This window comes from Chrysemys picta, chromosome 3, assembly GCF_011386835.1.
Source record: "Chrysemys picta bellii isolate R12L10 chromosome 3, ASM1138683v2, whole genome shotgun sequence".
Lineage (NCBI taxonomy): Eukaryota > Metazoa > Chordata > Testudines > Emydidae > Chrysemys > Chrysemys picta.
The window spans coordinates 85,948,740-85,958,678 of NC_088793.1; the positions used below are offsets into that span (position 1 = coordinate 85,948,740).

The 9,939-nt window shown below is 41.7% G+C and overlaps 1 protein-coding gene across 9 annotated transcripts in view; it reads right to left on the reverse strand.

The window, feature by feature from the left end:
• The window catches only part of CDK19 (cyclin dependent kinase 19), a 227,426-nt gene that overhangs the window by 137,379 nt on the left and 80,108 nt on the right, over positions 1 to 9,939 (reverse strand). The gene's annotated exons all lie outside the window — the stretch shown is intronic.

Consider the following 9,939-nt stretch of genomic DNA (forward strand, 5'->3'; position numbering starts at 1 on the left):
CTGATTTTCCCCGTTAAATTTATAAAATGTCTGGCTTTTGAAGGACGACTGTGTGTAATTATAAACCAGTGCTAAAGAAATAGAGGGATAATGCTGTTATTGTTTCACAGAAAGGAAAGAACATCTATATCTATAGGTGACAAGTGGTTTGTCTTGGGCTTTTTTTGTGTTTGTTTTTATTGAGCATTTTTGCATCTTGACACAACCTAAGTGTACCAAAGCTATATACTGTGTTCAAATAAAAGTCTACACTCACTTGATACCAAAGTTGTGACATGAATCGTCCAAAGAAAGTTAATAACCTAACAGAGTGTCAATCTGAATTTTTATTTCCTTATATTAATCCGGTTCACAAACTCTGACTTTCAAATTGAATTTATTTCTAAAATATGTGAATTTATGGAATATTAGAGATTATTTTTCACTTTTGAAAGTGAATCAAGATAAAGGCCACTTTACTTCTGAGAGCATGCACAAAGGGGTTCAATGTACTTTTATTAATGCATTTTAAATTCATACCCTTTAGTTAATTTGGCTTAATTTCCCATGCAGAAAGTCCTAAACTGCAGATATAACATCAGTTTAATAGCTAGCTGGATGTTGATTAAATCCAAACTCCTCAAAATGAGAAAGTCTACAAAATTAAGAGGGGCAAGAACAGAGACATACAACAGTTCCTGTAGTAATTTCTGCTATTATTAGCCTCGTAAAACATGATTAAATTCCTTGTGTTGATCCTACTGCATTTAAAAAAATAAGGAATATAAATCCAATCTAGATTTTAATCTTTTACTTTTACACCAATTAGACACACAAGTATTTCTAATTTGATGCATCTTTAACATTTAATTCTTTTGTATTTCCAATGTGTGGTAGAAAAAAGTGAAAACTGACAGTGTTTTACATTTATGGTTCCATTGTATTTAATAAATCTGTGGTTATAGTTTAACCATAGTACTTTTCTTTAAATGGTTCTACACACAGTATTTTATAGATGCATACAGTACATTTTCACTGCACATTGATTGTATTATAGTAAATCATTATAGACTCAAATATTGCACATAGTTCTTTTACAGTAAATGCTCGTGTACATTATATTTTAGGGTAATAATACTGAACTTGTAACAAAACCAACAAAAATATACTTCAGGGTCTTTTTTGTTCAAGACTCATTAAAGAAAAATTAGTGAAGGAATTTAGCCAGTTATTTGTTGTAATTTTAACATTTCTCTCACTGAGTTAAAGAACAAATGTTTATTATATCTTTTTATGAATGTGATTACTGTTAAATTTGGTACTAGTTTGGCACTAGGTTACCACTTATTTATTAGTGATACCTTTTGCAGTCACTCACAGTCAACTCTTCGGAGAAATCCAAAGCATGCAACAAGCTAAAACAAGACATTAATTGACTGTCTCCCAAGTCACAATATGCCCCCCCCAAGATTCTTTTCATTGTCTTACCATCCCATCGAGGGCAATTGAGAAAACTCAACGGACTATTAGTTTAGGACTAGTATTTTCTCATTCCTCAGTCAAAAGTGAAAAGTTTTGTCTTGACACAACTCATGAGGCAAAACTACAACATTTTTTCCCCAATAAGAACTGAGACAGCTGGCAAAGGCTTTAGGTGGTGAATGATAACTTAATAGGTGTCTCTTTAAGAAAACCTTGATCAGCAAAAGAAATATTGGTTAGGCAACCTAAGCAACCTCGAGAATTGGCAGAGGTGCTCTAATAGTGATCCCTAAGGGCTCAGAACAACATTCTATGTCAACACTCCTATTAGACATACTTGCTGAGAACTGGGTTCAAAGAGTTTCCCAGACAATACACGAGTAACTGAAGTGTCATGCAGTCTTATTCAAGATTATTCACAGACCCCTTCTAAAAGTGAATGCAGTTTCAGTAAAACATGTATGCACGCACTTGCTATCAAGTGTCATTTTCTACAATCCCAACTTTCATTCAAGACTTCAGTACAGAGTTCACTCATGGACACCAGCTTCATAGCATCTCCAAATGAATTAAGTGAAATCATTATTACTTTTGTAATTATGTGTCATATGACTTCAGACTGCCTAAAAAGGCAGGGAAATTCTTTTTATCAGTTACAAAATGTTATTATTGGCAGGGCTGGTAGCACTGCCTATTATTAAGGCTGCCTGAAATTTGACATTATAAGACCTTGTTTTCAGTTGCCATAATTTTCCCAATCTTTAAATGCTTATGCTATTAATGGAATGATGTCAGATTGGAGGAGGTCTGAAGTGGCGTTCCACAGGGATCTGTTCTGAGTCCAGTATTATTTAACATCTTTATGAATGACCTGGATGTACGAATAGAGTTCATCCTGATCAAATTTGCAGATGATACAAAGCCGGGGAGAGGGGGTTGCCAACACTTTGGAGGATAGCGCTAAGATTCAGAGGGATCTTGATAAATTGGAGAACTGGGCTATAGACAACAAAATGAAATTCAACAAAGACAAATATAAGGTGCTACACTTGGGGAAGAAACACCAAATGCACAAATACAAAATGGGGGGTAACTGGCTTGGCAGCAGCACAGCTGAGAATAATCTGAGAGTTGTGGTGGATCACAACCTCAATATGAGTCAGCAATATGATGCTGTTGCAAAGAAAGCAAGTGCAATTTTAGGTTGCATTAGCAGAGGCATAGTATGCAAGTCATGGGAGGTGATAGGACCACTCTACTCGGCGCTGGTTAGGCCTCAGCTGGAATACTGTGTCCAATTTTGGTCACCAATGAATAGAAAGGATGTAGAGAAACTGGAAAGGATTCAGAGGTGAGCAACAAAGATGATGAAAGGGACGGAATGCAAGATATATGAGCAAAGGCTGAAGGAACTGGGTACCTTTAGTTTGGAAAAGAGGAGATTAAGGGAGAGACATGACAGCGATCTTCAAATTCTTGACAGGCTGCCATAAAAGAGATGGAGAAGAGTTGTTCTCTCTTGCCACAGAGGGCAGGAAAAGAGGCAATGGGTTCAAACTCAGCACAGCAGATTTAGATTAAATCTCAGGAAAAGCTTCCTAACTGTAAGAACTGTAAGAACATGGAACAGACTGCCAAGGGAGGTTGTGGAAGCTCCTTCACTGGAGGTTTTCAAAAGGAGGATGGATAGCCATCTGTCTTGGATGGTTTGGACATAACAAATCCTGCATCTTGGCTGGGGGGGTAGACTAGCTGACCCTTGTAGTCCCTTCTAACCCTATGATTCTATGCTGAAATTTTCCACCCTGGCTGTGAGCCTCATGCTATTTTTTGGGGGGGAAGGGGGTGTTTGGGGTTTTCTGGAAAATTTCAGCCCAGATGGTTCAGCTGTTTCCAAGAACAAGGTTGGGGGGAGGGGAAAAAAAACACATTTCCCCATTAAAAAAAAAAAATCTGTGACCTTCTGCAGCTAATCATTCAAGTACGAACAAATGAAAATACCGATTCCTTAAGTGAGCCACTACCATGGAGAGGCATTTTGTACCTGCCTTGAGTGCAGAGAAAAGACCAAGTGGGAATACTCCAAATAGGGACAAGCACTAAAAGAATTGTGGTAGCTTAAATGCTGACGTTTTAATAGTGACCACTGTACTTTCACATTCAATATTATACAAAGGCTCAGACTCTTTTAATAGTGATCCTGCCACATACAATGTTTGAGCATAAGGTAAATTAGTTTGAGGAAGGGGTGTAAGTGACTAGTGCTGCACATTCCGGGACGAGACTGGTCAAAAATCTATTGCTTTTTACATTTGAGTCAGTCTCACATATACTTGAAGAAAATTAGAAAAAATAGTTTATATTGGATTCTCCCTATTCTGGATTGCAATATATAATCTCATTTAATAGCACGATACAGCAACTGTTTCTCTTATACACTTCAATGGCTTGTCCCAGGAACTTCTTCAAACAATTTATTTAAGCAAAGCTTTGCTGCTCCAGAAAAGATATACAGGAACTCCTCACTTAATGTTGTAGTTATGTTCCTGAAAAATGCTACTTTAAATGAAATGGTGTTAAGCGAATCCAATTTCCCCATAAGAATTAATGTAAATGAAGGGGTTAGGTTCCGGGGAAATTTTTTTCACCAGACAAAAGACAATATTTTTATACACACACACACACACAGTACAGTATACGTTTTAAACAAACAATTTAATGCTGGTACACAGTGATGATGATTGTGAAGCTTGGTTGAGGTGGAGGAATCAGAAAGTGGGATATTTCCCAAGGAATGCCTTACTGCTAAATGAACTAGCAATTGACTGAGCCCTCAAGGGTTAACTCTCACAACACTCTACAAGGCAGCAGGAAAGGAGGAAGGGCAGACAGAGACACACACCCTGTGTGTGAGAGAAAAAATGTGCATTTCCCTTTTAAGTAGCTGACCTCAGGCTTAAGTATACTGCCTTGTTAATTAAATCAGCTTGCTGAGACCTCAGAGGGTAGCTACTGCCTAGAAGCTCGCTCCCTCCATCGTGTGTCCCCCCTGCTCTATGGAAAATGGGGTAAGCGGGGTGCAGGAGCAGGGGGAGGGGGAGACACCCTGACATTAGCCCCCATTTTTCCCCCTCCCCCGTACAGCAAGCAGGAGTCTCTGGGAGCAGCTCCAAGGCAGAGGGCAGGAGCAGCACATGGCAGTGGGGAAGGGACAGCTGCTGCACAGGAACTTCGGGGAGTGGGGAGCTGATAAGGGGGCTGCTGGTCCACCCTGGTTCCAACCACCCACCAGCTACCTGCAAAGGGCTGCTCTTCCTGCAAGCAGTGGACAAAACAGGCGGCTGCCAAATGACGTTAGAAGGAAGCATTTCACAACTTTAAATGAGCATGTTCCCTAACATCGAAACAACGTTAACCGGGACGACTTTAAGTGAGGAGTTCCTGTATAATGAAAGGACCTGGACTTTTCCCAAATTATTATAAATTTCTGTCAGCAGGAGGCAAGCTGGTAACTTGTTTTATAGTATTCTTTATTGTTTGTGTTACAACAGTAGCAGCTAGAGACACCAATCAAGAAGAGAAGCCCACTGGGCTAGGTACTGTACAAACATATGGTAAAGAAAAACAGAAGCACTGACCAGACCTAAGTGCAGAGCTCCCGTTTGTAATTGTTTTAGGATATCATATTTTAAAAGTTTCAATTCCCAGTTTTATCTGTATCAGCATAGTGCTAGCAGCCCTACTTATGGACCATGGACTGTGCTAAGCACTGTATCAAGCAGAACAACCAGGCTCTCCCTACTCCAAAGGCCTAACAATCTAACTTTAAAACATGAACAAAAATAAACAGACAGAGGCCCCAGAGGGGGAAGTACAAGAAAAGGAGACAATATTGCTCAGTATGATAAGATATGGACTTGCACAGCAGCAGCCTAACCATGGTCAAGATTCTTGTAGGCATCACAGCAAAGGAGAGTTTTGAGGAAGGATTTGAAGATGGATGCTTTGCTGATGTCCCTGGGAAGTTCCTCCCAAACATGTGCAGCAGCACGCAAGAAAGCATAAAGGTGCTTGTTTGAAAGTGTAACAATTGGGCAACGGAGGCTAGCATCAACATCTCAACAGTAGGGTTACCATATTTCAGCAAGAAAAAAAGAGGACGGGAGGAGCCCCGCCCTAGCCCCGCCCCTGCCCCTCCCACTTCCCGCCCCCCCAGAACCCCCAACCCTCCCCCCGTTCCTTGTCCCCTGACTGCCCCCTCCTGGGACCCCTGCCCCTAACTGCCCCCCAGGACTCCACTCCCTATCTAAGCCTCCCTGCCTCTTGTCCCCTGACTGCCCCAACCCTTATCCACACCCCCACCCCCAGACAGACCCCTGGGACTCCCACGCCCCATCCAACCACTCCCCACCCCCTGACAACCCCCCCCAGAACTCCCAACCCATCTAAACCCCTCTGCTCCCTGTCCCCTGACTGCTCCGATCCATCTCCCCACCCCTGCCACCTGACAGCCCCCCCCAGAACTCCCAAACACTCCCCCCCTGCTCCTTGTCCCCTGACTGCCCCCTCCTGGGACCCCTGCTCCTAACTGCCCTCCAGAACCCCACCCCCTACCTAAGACTCCCTGTTCCTTGTCCCCTAACTGCCCCCTCCTAAGACCCCCCCCAATTGCCCCCCAGGACCCTACCCCCTACCTGTACCCTGACTGCCCAAAACTTTCTCCACTCCCCCCAAAAAGCCCCCCCCGTTTCTTGACCTCCACCTCCAGAACCTTCCTGCCCCCTGACCTCCTTACCCTGCTGCTCAGAACAGAGTGTTGGGCTCTGTGCAGCCGAGCCGGACACGTGGCTGAGCTTCCCAGCACAACAAAACCTGGTCCCTGGCCCTGCACAACAAAACCCGGTCTGGCCCTGCACAGTGCTGCCGGACTGGGCTGCAAGGGAGCTGCTGGCTCAGAATGCAGGGCGGATCCGGCTCCTCTACAGCTGCTCCTGAGTCCAGCCCGGGACTTCCCTGCAGCCCTCCCAGCCACTCGCTCTTCTAATCCCGGACATTGTGAGTGCTTTACAAATTCCCCCCGGACGCTATTTTTAGCACACAAAAGGAGGACATGTCCGGGTAAATCCGGACGAATGGTAACCCTACTCAACAGCAATGATCTCTCCAGAGATGAATGGTAGTGTGATGATAGGCCATGAAGGCAAAACAGTCTTGAAAGTGAAGACAAGCCATTTATATTTGATGCAATAGAGAGTGGGAGCAAAGAGGAAGATGGCATGGTCAAAGCAAGAAGGCTGGAAAATCTTTGCAGCATCATTCTGAATGGATATGAGTGGGGCATGATTACTTTTGCAAAGACCAGAGAAAAGAGTCTTGCAGTAACTGAGATGCAAGGTGAAGGCCTGGATGAGTGTTTTAACTGTATGGATGGTAGGAAAGGCTGTATCATAGAGATGTTATGCAGAAAAGAACATGCAAGATTTAAACGTAGCCTGAAAGTGAGGACCTAGAGCAATGGTTCCCAAACTTTAACAACCTGTGAACCCCTTTCACTAAAATGTCAAGTCTCGCGAACCCCCTCCTAAAAATGAATATTTCCAGGGATTTTCAACTTTACCTGAGTATAAATTATAAAAGCAGTGATCTTGGAAATATAAAATTTGTTTTTATGACATGCTTATTAAACACTATTTATTAATCATTACAGTATTCTTATTACATTATGAAAACAGCAACACTCTTCCAAGATCTCACTTTCATAGCTTGTATCACTTTGAATAAGCCTGTTATAAGACAAGGCTCCTATGTTTCATCAAGGAGTATCAGATGTGAAACAAGCATGAAGGTATTTAAGAAGCCAACTTACAGAGTTCCTCCTACACAAGCATTCAGGTCTTGAGCAGTCCAGGCAAACAACGCACGTTACAACAAAGCTTAAACTTGTTCTTCATAATAATTTTAAAAACAATACTAGCTGCCTATTTAATTTTAAAAACAGCAAAAAATATCTACCTCCCTTTCCATTTCTTATAAGGAGTCTTGAAGTTTAAATCTCTTCAGTGTGACAGATATGCTTGCTTTGATCTGCTTAGCTCTTGGAAGTCCAGGGGCTCCGGGCTGCTGGCCCCATGGTGCCTGAGGTCTCTAGGGACAGCTCTGTCCGCCATTAGGGAATTTTTTCCCGAGAATCCCCTGTAACATTTCACGAACCCCAGTTTGGGAACCACTGACCTAGAGAGAGGTCTGAGTTGAAGACACCTAGATTACAGACCTGAGAGACAGGCAGGATGGTGATGTTGTCTAGTGATCAAGAAAAGAGGTAGTGAGAAGGGGGTGGGTGGAGGGAAGATTAATAACTGTGTTTTAGCCATGTTAAGCTTGAGCTGATAGCTAGACAAGTGTCAAAGAGACAGATCAAGATTTTAGTTTGGAAACAAGATGTAGATCTGCAAGTCATCAGTATAGAGTGGGAAGCTGAATTTGTTTTTGCAGATGAGATTACGCATTGGTAAGGTGTAGAGAGAGAAGAGAAGGGGACCCAAGACAGAGTCCCCTGGAACCATGCTCCCGCCCCTCCTCCCCAAAAAAAAGTTGAGGGGGAAAATTAGACTGATCCTCCAAAGAAGCAATTAGAGAGATAGAAGGAGAACCAGGCAAGGACAGATCACAGATGCAAAGGGAGGACAAGATTTCAAAAAGAGGACCATGATCAATGGTGTTGAAGGCAGCTGACATGTCAAAAACAGGAAGAAAAGGAAAGAAGGAGAGGGCTTAGAACAGACAAGAAGTCATCAGCAATGACAGACTGGAAGTCACAGAAAGGCCAAGTGACAGGGCATGAGGGAGAGGGCTGATGGGCAATGCTGACAGTGACCAATCTCCTCCACCTTCCTCTTTTCAAGAAAATTAATTTCAAATTGGAACTGGTACAGAGAAGAGCTGGTAGGATGATCAAGGGAGTGGAGAGCCTATCTTACAAGAGGAGACTAAAAGAGCTTGGTTTGTTTACTCTAGAAAAGTGAAGGCAGAGAGAGGATATGATTGCGCTCTATAAATGCATCAGGGTTATAAACACCAGAAAGAAGAGCTTTTTAAGATAAAGGAGACCGTTGGCACAAAAACAAAGTGGGTATAAACCATGAATAAGTTTAGGCTGGAAATTAAAAGATTTCTAAACCATCAGAGGAGTGAGATTTTGGAACAGCCTTTCAATAGGAGTAGTAGAGGAAAACAACTTAACTAGTTTTAAGACAGAGCTTAATACATTTATAAATGGGATTATATGACAGGATTGCCCATGATAACAAGGAACTGGATTCTGTAATGCAGGAGGTCCTTTACAGTCCTATGGCCCATGTTCCTACATCAGATAGGGGAAGCTCACCAACAGAGAGATTAGAGAAAACAGTGCTTGGTAAAGAGAATTGTCCTTTTGTTGAATGGGAGAGTTGAATCAGGGCTGCAGGACTAACAAAGTGAAGGTGAGGAAACATGCACCAAAGGGGTCCAATGGGTCATCAACATGGAAGCTGAAGTCTCTGTGGATTAGTGTGATGAGAGGGCACATACACCAGCGGACAAAATCGGAGGGGCAGGCTGATGGGGAGATTAGAAGATTTAAAAACACAAAAAAAGAGTTACGTGAATTTAAAAATAATTCATTCCTTCTATTTAGAGGTCAAATATTTTGCTTTTACATTCATCTTTTCAACTACCACTGCCATAATATTGGACATTTTGGAGTAGTTTCCAACATGTCACTAGCGTGTGATGGGATAATTCAGCCAATTAGCCAAATAAACTAAAAAATAAGGGATACACAATATTCCTTTCTTGTTTCCATGCACTACGACATTACAGTTTGATCTAGCTGACCTCATATGTCCTTTATCCGAACCTGAAAAAAAAGTATAGGCAAGGACTCTTTCCTTTATCCCATATTGTGAAGACAGAAAAAATGTTTTTGCAATGCCCTTTATAAAAGCATAAAATAAAGGTTTTCCTTTCTATTTCTGGCTAGAAGTATGGAAATGTATAGGCAAGAGGCCAAATCGTGAGCTAGTGTATAATGGCATAACTTCATTGTCATCTCAAAGTTATGCTAGTATATACTACAAGAGGATCAGGCCTAAAAATGTGCTTTGTTCCTAACTATCACATCCAATATCAAAGCTCTTACTTCCTTTGAGTAAAAGTTGAGAACACTATTCACTAACCTGGAAAGAATGAGAATAAGCTATACCGGTATAATATGAATGTAACTGCATCTACAATAGGGAAGCTGTACCAGCATAAACATTTTGGTTAAAAAAAGTCATACCCCCTAATCATAATAGTTATACTGGTACAAAAATCCGTGTACAAATCAGGCCTCAGTATAATTTTACATGATCCAGAAGCTGAATACTAATATTTTTGGTATTTTAGTAGAGACTTCCTTTTTTTATATATACTTTTAAGGGATTTACCCAATTTCAT